Below are 19,417 nucleotides of genomic sequence, written 5' to 3' on the forward strand. Positions count from 1 at the left end.
AGCAGTGGCTCACTGCACATGGACACCTAGCATGCCACAGATATCAGTGGAACAACCATGCATACATTATACACTGACCTGAAAAATATTAAAAAGTCCTCTGACACCCCTTCCGCCTAGTTTAAAAAAAAATCTGTTCGGCTTTATATTTATTGCTCAGAAATTATTGAGGTAATGTTTCAGCCTAATTTGCTTTTTTCGTTTTTTTCTTATTTGGTCTTCTACATAATTGTACACCGGCGAAGCAAGGCATGGGTCAGTCATGCTAGCTTGGTACTATGGTACTATGGTGTGTTTTGTTTATTTATTTTAGGGTTTAATTCATTTAAATACAACAACACTTGAAAGCTAGAGTTAAATAAATGCAGCTTTAATCTACGTATATCACCTTCCTTAGGCATATATATACCTTCCATGTACTTATGTACTTATGTATCTATAAATGTATTACTTTGCTTCACCATAACCAATGCACTACCTCTCACCCTATATATTTCTCAATGTATCCTTTACCTCTACTCTTACTCATCTTAAACCTCATTCTACTCTCTCCATGCACTACCCTATTTCTCACCCTATACAGCTCTCAATATATCTCTACCTCAACTCTCAGACTCATCTCAAACCTTAGTCTACTACTCTTTCCAATGCTTACCCTATTCCTCACCCTATACCTCTATCAATATATCCTCTACCTCCTTTGTCTCATTCATCCCAAACCCCATATCGCTACTATGATCCACAAAATAGCCCTTTCTAGACTCTTACCTTCTCTACCCCTCCTTGCATCTTCTCATGCCTCTTTTACTATTCAGATCTCCCAAGCAAGCCTTTATAAATCCTTCCCTCTGACTCTTCCCCCTCAAATTCCTCTTTACTCATCCCAAACACCTCCTACTGCTATAAACTCCACAGATAGAAAAACAAATTCTAGACCCTTCCCTTATCTATCTCTCCACTTTTCCTTTTCAATCCAAATAACAGACTAACATGCTCACCACTCAAATTAATTTCATATATTCCTATACTAATTCCCCACTTATCATGTTTGGGTTCCGGAGTAGTGTGCTACTCACCAAAAAGTACTTCAGCACCTCATCAGTGGTAGCAAGTGCTATATAAATGCAAACCTTTTCCCCTCTTCTATCCCTCTACTATCCGTCTCAATCCAAATACCAGATTATTATAGCCACCGCTCAAATTACTTTCATATTTCACGATTCTAATTCACCACAATTCCTTTATGGGGTCTGGAGTAGCATGCTACTCGCCAAAAAAGTGCTTTGACTCCTCGTTAGGGGCAGTAAGTGCTATATAAATATAATTACAATACAATACAATACCTTATTTACAAGGCGGTGTTAAGCCACTTAATTTGGCTTAACGATGCCTTGTAAATAAAGCACCTTTTCACGCTACACATAGAGTGAAAGGGGTGGGCAATGGGTGTTGTGGTGGGCGTTCTACTTCAACACCCATTGATTTTGACGCTGCCCCCTATTTACAAGGGTGGCTTAAATATGGGGCAGTGCCGAAATTAAGACCAGGAAAATCCTGGGGTCTTATTTATGAAGGTTTTGCGCCGCCGGTGCATCACTTTTAAAATGGGAAAAAGTGACGTACTAGTGGCGCGAGGCCTTCATAAATGAGGTCCCTGGTCTTTACGTGGCTCAATGAGGAGAAATGATTATTTCTCCTAGTTTTTGCTATTTCTGTGTCTGCTGCATTGTACAGCAGACACACAAAAAGCAAATCTGCATGAATGATTGTTTATGTGCAGGAAGGTATCACTTCCTTCACATAAACAATCATAATAAAAAAAATTACGATTTTCAACTTCTATGTGTGCTGCACAATGCAGCACACATAGGAGTTACAAATTACCATTAATGATTGTTTATGTGCAATAAGGAACACCTTCCTGTACATAAACAGGCATTCCCTCAACTCAGGCACCCTTGCACTATGGTGCAAGGGTGCCTGCATTGGCGCTAGGCAGCTGAGTTTAGCGCCAGTGCTAGGGAATCACAGGGATGTGCTGTATCATTGTAAAAAGGCCTCATTCCTCCATTTTTCAGAATGACAGAAGGTGGCCATAGCAATCTTTGCCTAATGCCATGTTTCGTGATTCACTTATTAATATGCCCCACCATTTATCCAGGCAAAATCATTTTTGTGAATCTAACAATGATTCACACGAAAAACATAGCCTCATAGTTAGCCTATAGTGGACATGCTTAGAATCTCGACGCTAAATGGGAGCAGACATTTCACTGATCAGCTTCACAGATCCATGCAGCACAAATTTAAACGGGCAATTGTTGACCGATTTATATTCAAAATGCAAAATTATTTCAGTATTGATGAGTCATATTCTGATTAGCTTCCTAAAATGGCATGGTCTGCCATTGTCAAAGTTAAGTACAATCCAAAATGATCAAAGTTATGCATTAATGAATATCACAGCATTGGTTAGTCGTTAAGGACTTAGCAATGTCAGATTTAAAGCAAGTTATTATCATGAGATATTTAAAAATAACACTCATGTAAGATTGAGCAATAATATATATACTAGTTAAGCAATTTGACATGATATGGACATTGCTGCATTCTATGCACAGTATATTTAGCAGAAATATTATTATATGGTATTCAGTTTGCAAGCTGTGCACTTTTTGAAAAGATTTATCACTCTGAATGGACATCACCAGTGAATGAGAACCTAAGTGAATGAAACTACATTTTAGCAACAGTTATAAAGATCGTTTTATTAAGACCACTGATTGTAACTTTAATGACCAATTACAAGGTGACGGTGAGTTGTATGATGACAGGTAATAGACTCAACTATAATTTAAATGTTAATATGTTTAGCCACACATTCCAATAAAAATGTGAAACAGTCTGATTTACAAGCTGTCAAAGGGATTGGCAAGTGCCTGTGACTCGGCTAAACTTTGCTTGTGCTGAAATTGGCTACAGCCAGAGGATCCTTAATGTATCCAGTGCTAATGCTATCCCAATCAATGTGGATAGACCCTGGAATGAGTGCTTTTGTTCAGTCCTGCTGAATTTCATACGGAGAGTAAAGTTAAAACATGCACACGTGCGCACACACACATTTGATTGTTATTATAATTACATACATATTCAAACTTACCACTATTGATGTAGGTAAATACAGAACTCAATCGACAGGTGCTTGGCACCGCATAATGATACCCATCCTTCACTAAAACCAGGGCTTATATATAATAAATGACCACATTATCTGGCACGGTTGAATACATTATTTAAAAAAAATGCATACTATGCACTTTAGCAACGCTTAATTTGTACTAGTATTGTTCCAGTATTTTTTTCTTCTTAATATACATCAATGCACCCTAAGCAAACTTGACATTGCTGTCTTCCTTTCCACTTGAGAGACCCATAGGTAAGGCTCGGTCGATATCCACAGACTGGCCCCAGATCACATTCTTCTTTGCATATGCAAATGTGATCTGGGGCTTCGGGCTTTCATAGCAACTTGGGTGATCCATGCTGTTATGGTTCCACTAACGTATCATATTTTATGAAAGTGAGCTAGTGTAGAGAAAGTCTACAAAAAAATGGTTCATATGGACTCAGTCTGCTATCATACTACCTTACCGGTAGACATTCCAAACCTTTTTGAAAAGTTATTCATGGTTGTTTCATTAATTCGTTTGTGAAAGCAGGGTGAGTCTCATCTCATCCCACTTGGCTGAGACAACTATGTCATCCAACTGTATTATATTCCTGTGAGAGCAGTCTATACTCAACAGCTATGTTTGTGTTCTTTCCTAGTTTCAAATACTAAGGATTGCCTTTGATGCAATATTGATGTGTTAGGTAAAGCTTCTTCCTATTTAAAGATTGATGCGTCACAAGTACATATGAGAGAGGAGCCAAAAATGTAATTCTTCTCCATATGTGTGCCATAGTTCTCCTGACCACAACTTCAAAAACACAATTGAAAAGTCCATGCTTTCAAGGACTCCCATATCAGTAAAACATCACCAAAGAACATGAACATAAATAAATCAAAATAAATATTTACTCGAAGATACTAAATGGAATTTTCTTTTAGAACCACTGGTTGGAGTTCGAGCTCATTCAACTCTAGCCAGTTTCAAATTTGCTATAAAGGTTTGGACAAAAAATCAGATACTAAAATGTAAATTATTGAAATATAAAGATAAAATGAAGATTCCCTTATAGCTCTTGAATCAGAACTCATGTTTATAGAATTCAAGCTTTGATGATTGCTAAAGCAGCTCCTATTGAGAGATATACAGAATCGACAACAGAGGAAAATATTTGCAGACATTTGCATTAACTCACCCTATTGTCTAGGTTCATAGTTAGACTACTGCTGAATGATTTTCCAATACTGGGTGTAACGTCCTATCATGAAAGAAACACAGTCACTACTTAAATCCCAATTTCGCATTATAAATATAATATGAGGAAGAATGTGTTCAATGTCTTTATTATGTTCCATGAATTGCACATTAGCCTTTTAATTTTTAGGTTGAGCGTGAGTCAGCGCGCATGCGCTGCTCTGGCGATCTGCTATAGTGGAGCATGGAAGAGAAGCCCGCCCACTCTCTGCCAATATTTGTCAATGGCTTCTGTCTTTATTCTTCAGAAATGCAGGCTTCTGATTCAGTAATCAGTTGGTTATTCACACCTTAGTACCACTTTTGCTTCATTTGTAACCACCCATGGCTACTGTTCCCTTTACTTCTGTTGTTACACTGTCCATGTTTATACGTCTGTAAGCACTATTTTCTTTTTTCCTACTGCAGGCAGGATGACTTGCGCAGCTGGGAAAACAGTGCCTGTGTTTTTCTCGTTTCATTGACCGACACAGCATGGAAGGTGGGCCTGAGGCAGGCGTTTTATTCATGTTTTGGTTTTTAAAGCATAAATAAAACGCATTGTCATTTACAATGCCAATAGCTTAAACTCATGTCAATGCCAGACCTATTGCTCTACAAATGCTTGTGTTTCTTCCCTCGGGCTCAGATGCCGACTCTTTGGAGGATAGGGGGTAGTTCCGGGATGCTCTGCAGGCTTGTTTTTTACCAACCACCTCTCGGCTGTTAGAAAACATCAAAATATAAATAGGCGTATTTATTTCTAGCCCCCCCCTTTCCAGGTGACCCCCATGTAATATGATGTAGCTTGTTCTAATTTACTTTCAATAATTTGTGTTTTTCTGGGTATATTTTAATATGCGTTGTGAGCGCGGTGTACAGAGCATGTAGAGCGTTTTATAATTTCCTAATGCAACATTCATTCTCAAAGACAACAGGAGCTTCTCCTCCCCGAAGAGATAGAGTGGTATGAGGCAATCCTGAGAGGCCCAGTGCCCCTCCCTGTAGCCTGTGCCTCTTTAGGTCTCTTTTAATTGCTAGAGAAATGGGAGAAACATAATTAGTATCTAGTCAGTGATGGAAACATACCGCATTCCACCACGATCGGAAAGAAACATTAGTTGCTTTTTTCCAATTAGAAGTAATGTGATGGAAGGCAATCACTATCAAGAGATCAAGGAGTACGTAATGTTGACGAGACTGGGGGAGAGAAGGGGGTAAAGAACCTAAAAAGATGTGAGTGAGGGAGAAAGGAACCTGAAATTGAAAACTTTTTTGGAGTTGAAACCAAACTAGTTTCCAAAATTGGAGTATAGGAGGACAATCAAATAGCATATGTTTTAAATCCGCAGAGAGACTGGGGCATGACCAGCAAGTAGAGGGGATGTCTGAGGAGAAAGTTGATAAAGGTAGTGGAGTAAAAAGAATTTGGTTATAAATAAAATATAGAGTTTGGGTAGTATTGGCAGCTCTAGAGGTTTTATGGATTTTAGACCAAATTATGTCCCAAAATGTAGGTGGCCATTCTAATGAAAGGTCCCACTCCCAGGCCAATTCAGTTTTAGTTTTGGATCTGTCTGCATAGAAGTGAAAAGAATTATTAAGAAATGATGCGGAAGGCGAGGAATCTATTGCCAGAGATATTGAGCCACAAGCGATGGGGATGGCACTTGAGGTCGGTAAGGATTGAAGGTATTGAATGAGAATAGGATATAGCGTGTTGTATTGTGAGCGAGAACTGAGGGGCAGAGAGAATTGGGACCGAAGATCCAAAAAAGAAAGGGGAAGGTTATGAGAAAGAAGTTGAGAGATCCAACGTATACCATGTGAGTGCCAAGTTTTCCAGAAGAAAGTACGGTTACGAATCTTGAGCTGTTGATTATGCCAAATAGGTTGTTCATGTGTCAAAGAAGAAAAAGAAGGATAGGAAGAAGATAAAAAAGGAAGAAGAAGCTTGCGAGAGTAGGAAATGATAGCATTATGACGACGGTTCGGGATAGACGTAAAAGATAACATTTCAGGAAATTCAAAAGGAGAGATAAAAGAAGATTCTATTTTTAACCAAAGAGGAGGATAGAAGGGTTGATCGGTTGACAGCTACCGGGACGATTGTTTTAGATAGAAAGCACGATGATAAGCCTTAAAAACAGGAAAACGAACTCCAGCTTGAGATTTATCTTTCCGTAAGGAAGTGAGAGCGATACGAGAACGTTTACCGTTCCACAAGAACTTTAGCAAAATAGAATCAATCCTTCTAAAATAATAATCAGGAATATGTATTGGAATCATAGAGATAGTATATAATAGGAGAGGTGATAGCATCATTTTGATAGAGTTTAAGCGCCCCCACCAGGACAAAAAGAGAGGGTTCCAACGGGTGATGGCTGTGTCCAATTTCTTAGAAACATAATCAAAATTTATTTTCAGAGTATCAGGCAAGAGAGGAGCAAACCAAATTCTTAAGTATTTTATTTTGGTTGGTTGCCAAGAGAAACCAGAATGGTCAAAGAGATGTTTTTGGCATAAAGAATTTAAAGGGAGAATTTCACATTTATCAACGTTAAGACGATACCCAGATACAACGGAGAAAGAGGAAACTTGCTGAAGAAAAGAAGGAAGAGAAGAGAGTGGGTCAGAGCAATAAAAAAGAATGTCATCGGCATAAACCGAAAGTTTAACTTGTTGAGAGGCAAAATGGAATCCAGAAATAGAATCATCTTGGCGAATTTTGGTAAGAAAAGGCTCCAGAGCTAAAACAAATATTAAAGGAGACAAAGGACAACCTTGTTGACTACCTCTTTGAAGAGCGAAGTAGTCCGAAACCATACCATTGACAAAGATCGATGCTTGAGGCCAAGAGTAAAGTAAAGAAATAAGAGAAAGAAATTTGGGAGGGAAACCTGCCCAAATGAGAGCCTGAAACATAAAGTCCCAACTAATCCTGTCAAAAGCTTTCTCAGCGTCTAAACAAATGGTAGCTAGGGGAAGATCTAGAAAAGATGCTTTAATGAGAATGTCAAAAAAGACTCGGGAGTTGTCAGAAGATAGGTGGCCTTTAACAAAACCAGATTGTTCAGGACCGATTAAGTCAGGTAACAAAGGATCTATCCAAAGAGATGGGCCGATAATTCTTACAAAGAGAATGTTCCTTGTCGTCTTTAGGAATTAAACAAATCAAAGCTTGTTGAAAAGAGCCGCGCAACAGACCAGAATCAAGAAAAGACTGAAATAAAAGTAAAAGTTTTGGTAAGAGGAGAGATGCGAAGTGACTGTAAAATTCAAAAGTAAACCCGTCTGGACCGGGAGCCTTTCCATGATGCAATTTTGAGACGGCAATGAAAATTTCCGAAAGAGAGATATCACCATATAAAGAACCGAAATCTACATGAGTGGAAGGAGGAGAGGGGATAGATTGAAAGTATGAGAGGAGATCAGCTGAAGTAGGAACATGTTCTGGAGTGTAGAGATTTTTGTAAAAAGTGACAAATTCATTAAGAATATCTTTGTCTTTAAACAGAGAATCACCATTCGAGGTTTTAATCAAATCAATTTTTGCTCGTTCTTTTCGAATTTTTAAATAGTTAGCAAGCAATTTCCCCATTTTATTTTGACCACCATAATATCGTGAATTACATTTCAATAACAGATTTGAGGCAGCGTCAGTGGTAAATTTATTAAAGGAAATTTTGGTGTCAATGAGATCTTTGAGGGAGGATTCAGTATTGGAGGAGTGATAAGCGAGCTCTAATTGTTTAATCTTAGTAAGTAATTGAATGGATTGGGCCTCTCTAAGTTTTTTCTTTAGCAGCACAAAGTTAATGATAAAACCTCTAGAGGCTGGTTTAAAGGAGTCCCCTACCATGACATATGGGGAGTTGGGAATGTGATTAAGAGGAACAAATTCAGAGGAACACTTAGTAAATTCTGTACAGAAAATGGGGTCTAGAAGTAAAGAATTATTAAACCTCAATCTACCAGAGTGGGGAGAAAAGGGAAGGAGGTCAATATCAACAAATACGGGAGCATGATCTGAAATCAAAATGGAACCAATGTCAGAGTGTATGGCATGATGAGTCAAAGATTTGCTAAGAATGATATAATCAATGCGTGATTGGGAATTATGGGAGGGAAAATAGAAACTATACTCTCTAAGGTCGGGATTACATAATCTCCAAATATCCACTAATGCATTGTTTTGAATGGCTTTGGTGAATTTAGAGTGCATCTTAGAGGGTAAAAACTTAACCTTTGAATGTCGGTCAAGGATAGGGTCAGAAATTTGATTGCAGTCCCCACCAAAAATAATATAATCATCTGTAAGTGTTGCTAATTTATCAGAGATGGAAGGCCAGAAAAGCTTATCAACACCAGTGGGAGCATAAACATTGAAAATCACAAGAGGTATTTTATCAATAAGCAATTTAACAAGTAACCAACGACCATGAGCATCACAATCCTGAGAAATTGTAGAAACATTTAACTTTTTGTGAAACAATATCAAAATTCAATTTTTCTTATCAGAGGAGGGAGAAAAGAAAACATGTCCCACCCAACATCGCTTAAGCTTTAAAGCTTCAGTCTCTGAGAGATGAGATTCCTGAATAAGGGCAACATCAGTCTTAAGTCTGGCGAGGTGCGATAATACCTGTAGCCTCTTAATTTGATTATTCAATCCTTTAACATTCCAAGTAGTAACACGGAATATAAAGCTGAGAGGAAATATAGAGCTATGACATGCTTACTGAGTTCATAGAGAAAAAGATATAAAGGAAAAAGTAAGAGAAGAGGAAAGATGAACTAAAAGCAATATAAGAGAAGAAAAAGAAAAGAAGAAAAGGTCAATGATGAGAAAGAAAAAGAATAAAAAGAGATACAGAACACAAAGACAGCACATGTCCAAAACAGACAACTTAAAAACATACTTACGAGAACAAATGTAAAACAGGGGTGGTGGCGTCAAAAGACGACGGAGACAACGAGAGCGGGCAACCAAACCTCTGTTTACAGAATTGAGAAAAACACCATAAAGAACCAATGTGACACATCAGGATAAGGTGAATGATGAAGTATCTGTAAAAAAGGGGGATGAAAGATATAATGTAAGAAAACGACAAAGGAAAAACGTTAAGTTAAAACATTTCTAAGCATAGGATAAAAAGGAAGGGTAAGACAAAAATCAAAAATAGAAACAACAAAATTAGATCAGGATCAACAAATCCAGAGTGTTATCGGGTCCAGTCAGGTGGCTCTGGAAGTGTCCATAACGTCTGCTCCATGACGACGAAGATATTCTTGTAGAACAGCAGGATCTTCAAATGTAGTAGTTTTCTCTTTGTAAGTAACCACCTTGAAGAGACATGGGTGAAGAAGACCGTATCTGGCGTTAAGAGCTCTCAACTGCGGGCGCATATTAAGAAATGTCTTCCGACGGTCAGCCGTGACCTTAGCAACATCCTGCGACAGATAAAGACGATGGCCCTCCCATGTAATTTGTTTTTCGATCTTGGCGGCTGAAAGAACCTGTAGGAGATCCGTGTATTATAGGAACAACATGATGACCCCACGAGGTTTAGAGGATACTTTAGGACCGAGGCGATGTGTTCTCTGTATGTTGATAGAAGATAAGGCAGGTGCATCTAAACTTTTTGGGAGAAAAGATTGGAAAAAAGCAGTAGGGTTGGAACCTTCCGAAATCTCAGAAAGACCATAAAGGCGTAGGTTATTTCTGAGGTTTCTATTTTCCAAATCCTCCGTTTGCCTTTTAAGTTGAAGAATTTCAGCTTCCATGGAGGGGATACGAGAACAGGAACTTTGCACAGATTCTGATGACTGCTCTAGAATTAGTACAAGAGAATCTAAGGACGACCATTTATCATGCATAATTTGCAGAGTTTTAGTTGCCGTCTCCATAAAAGGTTTGAGAGCACGTAATTCCTCCAAGATAAGATCCATAGATGAAGATGATGAGGACACTCCAGCGCTGCACGGCCACCAGCTGCACCGGTGCCCTCTCCCCTCGCTGCTGCTCGCAGCCTCGCTCAGCCCTCTGCCCAGCAGGCCCGCCTTCCTCTGCGGCGTGCTCTGCTGCTAGGCAACGCTCGCATACTGTGAGCGCTCTCCCCCCCTGACTCGGCTCCGCCGGACCAGGTAGCAATCTGTTGCCCGGTTTTGCATTTAGCACTGTTGTTTAGTTTTGTGACTGCTGTTCTTAATCTGTTTGTTTTGCTCGTTTATCTCGTGCTTGTACCCCCTGTGCCCTCCCCGCCCCGCTCCCCGCCGCCGTTCTCGTGGCCACGCCCTCTTCCTTTCTGTGCCCTCCCCGCTCCCGCCTCCCAGCTGCCCCTCCCTCGCTCAGCCCCCCCCTCTCTCCACTTATGGCAGAGTGGATAACGCGCAGCGGTCATGCGCAGCGGGCGCGCCCTACGCGTGCCGAAGGCACGCCAAAGGGAAGCCCGTCTGTGCCCGTCCGCGCCTGGACCGCGCCCAGGGCCCGGACCCCTGGCCCCCACCGACGGAAGATGACCCGACTGTCCTACGACGCCACCGAACTCATCGCACTCAACGCCGGCAGACTCCCGGGCTGCTGCCGAGCCACCCCGAGACGCACACACGGACCCTTCTGCTGCAACTCCTGCAAGTTCACCTGCATCCGGACCTGCACCACTCCGGCAGTGCCCAAGACCTCGACGAGCAACAGCAGCAGCCACCTGAAGTGCATCCTGCTCAACACCCGCTCAGTCCACAGACACGCCGTTGAGCTCTGGAACCTGATCAACACCACAACCCCAGACGTCGCCTTCCTCACGGAAACCTGGATGAACGCCTCCTCAGCGCCCGACATCGCCATCGCCATCCCAGACGGCTACAAGATCATCCGGAGGGACCGCGTCAACCAGACAGGAGGAGGCATCGCCATCATCCACAGGAACTCCATCCGCATCACGACCAACACCGACGACACCCTCGCACCCGCCGAGCGCCTGCACTTCCAGATCCACATCAACCCCAAGACCACCCTCAGAGGCACGCTCATCTACAGACCCCCGGAGCCACGCACACAATTCAGCGAAGACATCGCCGACTTCGTCAGCCGGCATGCCCTCCCCTCCACTGACTACATCCTCCTCGGGGACCTCAACTTCCACCTGGAGAACAACAACGACCGCAACACCACCACCCTGCTGGACAACCTCGCTAACCTCGGACTCAAGCAACTGGTGACCACCCCCAACCACTACGCCGGACACACACTCAACCCCGTCTTCTCCTCCAGCAAGGACATCGCCTTCAGCCACGCCACAGGACTCCACTGGACGGACCACAGCTGCGTCCACTTCAGCTTCAAAAGTACCACGATCCACCACCAACAGCAACAGGTTGCTCGCAGAAGCTGGAACAAGATCACAGCCGACAAGCTCGCAACCTCCCTGAGCAAGAACCCACCCACCAGCGCTTCGAACCCCAGCCAAGCGGCCACCAACCTCACGAAGTGGATCAGCGACTGCGCAGACGACCTCGCCCCCCCCCCCGAGGACCCCGCCTAGCAGACCCGGCAGCAAGAAAGCCCCATGGTTCACAGACGAACTCAAGAACTCGAAGAAGAACTGCAGAGCCCTTGAGAAAGCCTGGCGCAGAGACCCAACACCGGACAACATGACTGCCCTCAAGCTCGCCACCCGAAACCACCACCAACTGATCCACACCACCAAGAAAACTGCATTCAAGGAACGACTGGACAACAATGCACACAACAGCAAGGAACTCTTCAACATCGTTAAAGAGCTCTCCAACCCCAACGCCGGAAACAACGGCATTATCCCTTCGCAAGACCTCTGCAATTCTCTCGCCTCCTACTTCCACAACAAGATCGCGGACATACACAACAGCTTCAGCACTCAACCGACGCACGCCACGACCGAACCACCGCCCCCCACCAACACCCTCCGCGCCTGGACCCCGATCAGCACCGAAGACACCGTCCGCACGATGAACTCCATCCACTCCGGATCTCCGACCGACTCTTGCCCTCACCACGTCTTCAACAAGGCTGACGCTGTCATCGCACCTCACCTGCGGGACATCATCAACACCTCCTTTCACACCGCTACCTTCCCGGAGAGCTGGAAGCACGCCGAACTCAGCGCTCTACTTAAGAAGCCATCCGCCGACCCCACCGACCTCAAGAACTACCGACCCATCTCTCTGCTCCCGTTCCCCGCTAAAGTCATCGAGAAGACCGTCAACAAGCAGCTGGCCGCCTTCCTCGAGACGAACGGATCCCTCGACCTCTCGCAGTCTGGCTTCCGGGCCAACCACAGCACCGAGACCGCCCTGATCGCAGCCACCGATGACATCCGAGCTCTGCTCGACAACGGAGAAACAGCGGCCCTCATCCTCCTAGACCTCTCTGCGGCCTTCGACACTGTCTGCCACCGTACCCTAGTACAGCGCCTCAGCAACGTCGGAATCCAGGAGAAGGCAATAGAGTGGACCATCTCCTTCCTCTCCGGAAGGACACAGAGAGTCCGCCTCCCCCCGTTCAGATCAGAAGCCCCCGAAGTCATCTGTGGCGTTCCTCAAGGCTCCTCACTCAGCCCGACCCTCTTCAACGTCTACATGAGTCCCCTCGCAGCCATCGCACGCCAGCACAACCTCAGCATCATCTCCTACGCAGACGACACCCAGCTGATCCTCTCCCTCACCAACGACCCCGCGACCGCCAGAGCCAACCTACACAAAGGGATGAAAGAGGTAGCCGAATGGATGAAGAACAGCCGCCTGAAACTGAACTCGGACAAGACGGAAGTCCTCATCCTGGGACCCTCACCCTCCGCCTGGGAAGACTCCTGGTGGCCCCCGCACTAGACAGCGCACCCAAACCAACAGACCACGCACGCAACCTGGGCTTCATCCTGGACTCCTCCCTCTCCATGACCAGACAAGTCAACGCTGTCTCCTCGTCGTGCTTCAACATCCTACGCATGCTACGCAAGATCCCCACCGAGACCAGGAAGACGGTCACCCAGGCCCTCGTCACCAGCCGACTGGACTACGGCAACTCCCTCTACGCCGGAACCACCGCCAAACTCCAGAAGAGACTCCAGCAGATCCAGAACGCCTCAGCACGACTCATCCTGGACATTCCCCGTCGCAACCACATCTCCGGACACCTGAGAGACCTGCACTGGCTCCCAGTCAACAAGAGAATCACCTTCCGTCTCCTCACCCACGCACACAAAGCCCCGCACAACCAAGGCCCAGGATACCTCAACAGCCGCCTCAACTTCTACGCTCCCAAACGCCAGCTTCGATCGACCGGCCACGCCCTCGCCCTCGCCGCCGTCCACCGCATCCGAAGAGCCACCACAGGGGGAAGGTCCTTCTCCTACCTCGCCGCCAAGACCTGGAACTCCCTCCCGACCCACCTCCGCCTGACCCAGGACCACCTCGCCTTTAGGAAGCAGCTCAAGAACTGGCTGTTCGAGCAGTAGCGGACCTCCCCTCCCCAAGCGCCTTGAGACCCTCCGGGTGAGTAGCGCGCTATACAAATGCTTTGATTGATTGATTGATTGATTGATGAGGCATTATCTGGGGAGAGAGGGTCCTTCTTGAGGCGTTTAGAAGACGCTGAAGTTGTCGGTAATTTACTGCCGTTGCGAGATTTAGAAATTGTGCCCGAAATCATCTCAGACTTGGACATCGCACCTTCTTCCATATCCTGTGAGGGAGAATCAGAGTCTGAGCAAGTAGGCACCTTGGCAATGGTAGAGAGCTTCAAATTGCGACGTTTCCCCATGTAGAAACACAGAGAGCTGAGTTGAGTAGAGCGTTGGCCGCCAAATATCAAATATTGAAAGAAAAGTCAATTAAACATGGGAGGTGATGGACCCAAAGAGGAGGGAAAACAAACCAAATGGCAGTAGACCAGACTGTGATAAAAACAAGTCATTGAATAAGAGACAATAAGGCCATGGATCAAAAATGGGCAGAGGAGGAATGTTCAAAAAAGAAATAAAATAGTCCACAATACAGAGGAGAAACAGGAGTGAGGAACGGCATCATAACGCATCAGTTAATGAAACGCGCGTTTTCTAAGGACAAAATGGCGGCCAGAATCCGGGGGCCCGGGCCACGGCTAAAAGAATGTCGCAAATGCAATGTGATTCAGAAAAGGGGGTGGTGATGGACAGAGTATCTGAATTAAGCAGAACACTCGTACCCAGTCAACAGATCAGGGCTTGATCCATCACCGTTTTTTAGCTCACTGCACCATCCCAGCTCAGAACCTGGCTACATGCAAATTAGTCTGTCCCTGGCCCAGTGCATCATGGAAACAGGGCAGACCAAACTACCAAGCCAATTCTTATACGGGAAAGGAAACAAGCTTCCGGGGACCGGTTTCTGGCATTACAGCCGTCTTCGGCCCGGCTTGCTTGAATCCTGATGGTGCAGTGAGCAAGGGACTCATGTCTGAGCATACCCTTCCACGCTTATGGTGGACAAAACGATTCAGAAAAGGGGGTGGTGATGGACAGAGTATCTGAATTAAGCAGAACACTTGTACCCAGTCAACAGATCAGGGCTTGATACATCACCGTTTTTTAGCTCACTGCACCATCCCAGCTCAGAACCTGGCTACATGCAAATTAGTCTGTCCCTGGGCTTGCTTGAATCCTGATGGTACAGTGAGCAAGGGACTCATGTCTGAGTATACCTTTCCACGCTGGACAAAACGATTCAGAAAAGGGCCAGGGACAAACTAATTTGCATGTAGCCAGGTTCTGAGCTGGGATGGTGCAGTGAGCTAAAAAACGGTGATGGATCAAGCCCTGATCTGTTGACTGGGTACGAGTGTTCTGTTTAATTCAGATACTCTGTTCATCACCACCCCCTTTTCTGAATCGTTTTGTCCACCATAAGCGTGGAAGGGTATCCTCAGATGTGAGTCCCTTGCTCATTGCACCATCAGGATTCAAGCAAGCCGGGCGGAAGACGGCTGTAATGCCAGAAACCGGTCCCCGGAAGCTTGTTTCCTTTCCAGTACAAGAATTGGCTTGGTAGTTTGGTCTGCCCTGTTCCCATGATGCACTGGGCCAGGGACAGACTAATTTGCATGTAGCCAGGTTCTGAGTTGGGATGGCGCGGTGAGCTAAAAATCGGTGATGGATCAAACACAGATCTGTTGACTGGGTACGAGCGTTCTGTTTAATTCAGATACTCTGTCCATCACCACCCCCTTTTCTGAATCGCAAATGCAATGTAGCTGTATTGTAGAGAGAGCGATGGGCTCACCACATCTCAAAGGTTGAAGGGCAGAGATTCAGTGACATAAATTGCCAGCAAATCCTTACTAAGACAACAACTCAGCGTTGTAAATAACGAGAAGTGCTCCTTTCAGAAACAAAATGGCGGCCGGGATCCGGAGATCCGAGCAGATGCCGAAAAAGCATTAAATGTGAAGTAAATTGAGGGCGCTGGGCTCACCTCATCCTAAAGGTAGCAGGGCAACGTCTTGGTGCACATAAACTGCCAGCAAAGTCAGATTTTAGGAAACAACTCAGCGCTGCAGATAACGAGAGCGCTCCATCTGAAAAACAAAATGGCGGCCGGGATCCGGAGATCCAAGCCGCGGCCGAAAAAGTGCCGAAAAAGCAGCAAAATTGAAGTTAAATGAGGGCGCTGGGCTCACCTCATCTTTGAAGTTGGAAGGCAGCGTTTCTTCCTCGAAAACTGCTGATACAGTCTCTGTGGGTCGACGAAGAGCGGAGGTCGGCGCTGAGCTCCGCCGCTACGCCGCCATCTTAGGCGTTGCCTAAGCCACGCCCCATTTTTAGGATATTTTTAAATTGCAGTTGAAGCTCAAATGGCTATTTATATTCGGATGTCCTCACAGATCTAAAATTAGCATTTTACAATATAAAGGAAGGGACGATGCACACAATTTTTGAAAGAGTGGCTGTTATTCCTGCAAAAGAAAGCTTTGAGTGTAGGGCTTAGTGTTATGCCTTTACACAGGTTTACACAGGTAGCCATGTAGAGTTTTGTAGACTTCTTTATTGGTTCCAGGTAAATATGTACCTCAGTCCATACTCCAGTTGCCAGCCTTCACTCCAGACCCACTAGGAGATGCCGCCCTGCTACTCAGCCCATCTCCAACTGTCACCACTCATCCGCACAGGCACCCAGGCATTTCATTCATCACAGTCAACACCAACATTCCGATACCATCTCTCACTCTGGCTGAGCAGCTAGGAGAAAGCTAGGCTGGGTAACATACATAAACAATATGAGGATATAACATTATCCCCTTCCTTTTAAATTAAAAAATAAAGTATGTTAAAACATAGGAATAACAATGAAACAATACAAGAATATACAGACAAAGAAAAGGCTCAAACTCAGGGAAGCAAAATAAATACCACTTCACAAGAGTAGGAACACTGCGTAACCTGAAGGAAGGAAACATATTGACAAGCAAGAACAAATCAAAAGCAAGCAATATCCCCATCCTTCCCAATAAACGATTAGAACATTTTTTGTGAAGGGTGGACCACACCCCAAGACAAACACCCAAACCAAAAACAGGCAAAAAGGGTGAAACAAACACGAATGATACACGTGTCCCACAATGTGAACAACACAGAGGGTACACATAGTGAGGCGCAGGGCGACTTACACAGAACAACACCTGAAGCGCAGGGCGACTTACACAGAACCCCAAACACATGAAGCGTAGGGGTGACTTACACACACAACACTAACCAGTAATTCGCGGGCGATTTACACACAACAACATGACAAACCATGCAGCGCAAAGCGACTTACAAGCACAACAGACCCAATGTGCAGACACAAAGTAAAGGGCATGACAACATACACACATAATGCAACATAATGTAAAACGTGAAAATGGGGCTAACACCCATAAACACAAAACAAAACCCTATGAAGGGATGTACCGTAAACATATAAATGGGGCTGACACCCATACCCCAACCCAGTGTAAGGGTTGTCATCATAAACACGTGTAGATGGAAACTAAACCATAAACCTACCCCTGTGTAAAGGTCACTAAATGTAAAATGTAGAAATGAGACAAGTACCCAAACCCATCCCTCATGTAAGGGAGTACAATGTGACTACAACCACTAAAATACATGGACCACCCATCTGTAGTGAAGCGTAAACTGTTGCATCACGAAACACAAAAATGTTCCATAAATCATGCAAAACCAATTCTAATTCTTGTGCATTTGTAAACTGTAACCCACGCCTCTTCACAAATACCTCATGTAAAAGTTTAAAAACCCATAACTCTCGCCGGTGAGCTATCTCTCACCCGAGCTACTCTGGGCACCCACACAGGTACTGAGCACCCCATGTGAAACCTGTTAAATCAGAGTGGACACAAGTAAAACTTTGGCACCAACAAAATACTCAATTCAGTAACGACTAAAGTTCACAGTTTTAGCATACAGATTAAAAATCATCAAAAAGCTCCACTAGAATAACAATATATGAGACAATTCACATATGTGTACTTTACAAGTTGTAACCATTACACATGTAATATAGCGTGAAACAAGTTGATCAATGGAGTCAATACAAAATAAAAAACGAGTACGTTTTAATGACCAAAGTCTTGTTGGTCTTCCCATACCTCAACTCCAGATAAGTAGTCCATGCCAAGAAACAATGTACTGCCAAACTGACTTGTTGATTTCCTCATTCTTTACTTCCAAATAATATGTCCGAGGCATAGCACATAGGGGGTCCCTGGTTGCACTACACCAGAGTGCCGGCATATCCAACGCTATCCCGGTGTCCACAGAGTGTACTTGCTGGCACTAACCACAGTATCAACATGTGCAGCGAGTTTCCGGTGTCGTTACCACCTCTGTAAAACCATGAATCTCCTTGAAAACTGATCTAGAGTTGACCAAGTGAAACTCGCTCGTTAAAAGAAACTCCCACCAAGAAGCGTGGCTGAAAGATGTGACCAAACCCAACATGGCAGCATGCAAGGAGCGCAGCCACAGAGCCGGATGGCTCACAGTGCATTTCTGCAGCAAGAAGACCCACAGCAGTGCCAAGCTGCATAGAGAATGACGAGGTGAAGCTGGAACAGCAAGAATTCTTCAAGACTCAAATCAAACAGGTAAGCTTGCACGTGCAGATAATTGACTCGTGCCACAGTCTTTTAAATGTCACGCATCGGTTAAGCTGCCATTGTAGACACTTGTAGATGGTTAAAAGAAAAACAAGCAAAAGTCAATTTCTTACACTACACAACTGCTTCTACCTGGTCGGAACGACGTCTTGGCTCTAAATGCATTACTGGCAATAAAACATTCGCAGAGAAAAGAGCTTTGTGCAGTAAGCCACAATAAAAAATAACAACGATGCGCAACAGATCCACATGCCTCAGTGCAGACAAGTCATTTCACGTGATAAAAAAAATCAAAAATCAGTACTTGTCTCACCTTAATAGAACCCACAAGCTGCAGGGAGCAAGACCAAACCACAGAAAGTGTCCTCAATTGTTTGTCAAGGAAGACTTGGAGAGACACAACAGTGCAGGGCTCCCAGAATCCCGATCCAGGGCACACGCAATGAAAGTGAAGCAGCACATAAGGGGCATCCATAAAGATGACTATAGTAAACGTTTGCTGCCATTTTCTTCAAAACAATACACTGTTTGTTGACCTCATGAAAACGATGTGGCGGATCACCCACATGTGGCAGTAGTGTACCTGACAACGCCTACTCACTAATCCTTTTTGTAAGTCCAATGGAGCATTTCCAGGCTGGGGCTGCCTGTTGGTAATGACACTGGTGGGTGGGGCGTCTGTTGACAAGGACACTGGTGGGGCTGGATTGCCTGTTGCCCCAAACTGCTTCTTGTAGTTACTCTTGTTACACATAGTTACTCTTTGTTTCTGTAGTACACTGGGTTCTTGTAGATTAACCTTGTCCACAAGTAGTCAGCATTAAATCCTTTAAAACGCTTGAGT

This window comes from Lissotriton vulgaris, chromosome 9, assembly GCF_964263255.1.
Source record: "Lissotriton vulgaris chromosome 9, aLisVul1.2, whole genome shotgun sequence".
NCBI lineage: Eukaryota > Metazoa > Chordata > Amphibia > Caudata > Salamandridae > Lissotriton > Lissotriton vulgaris.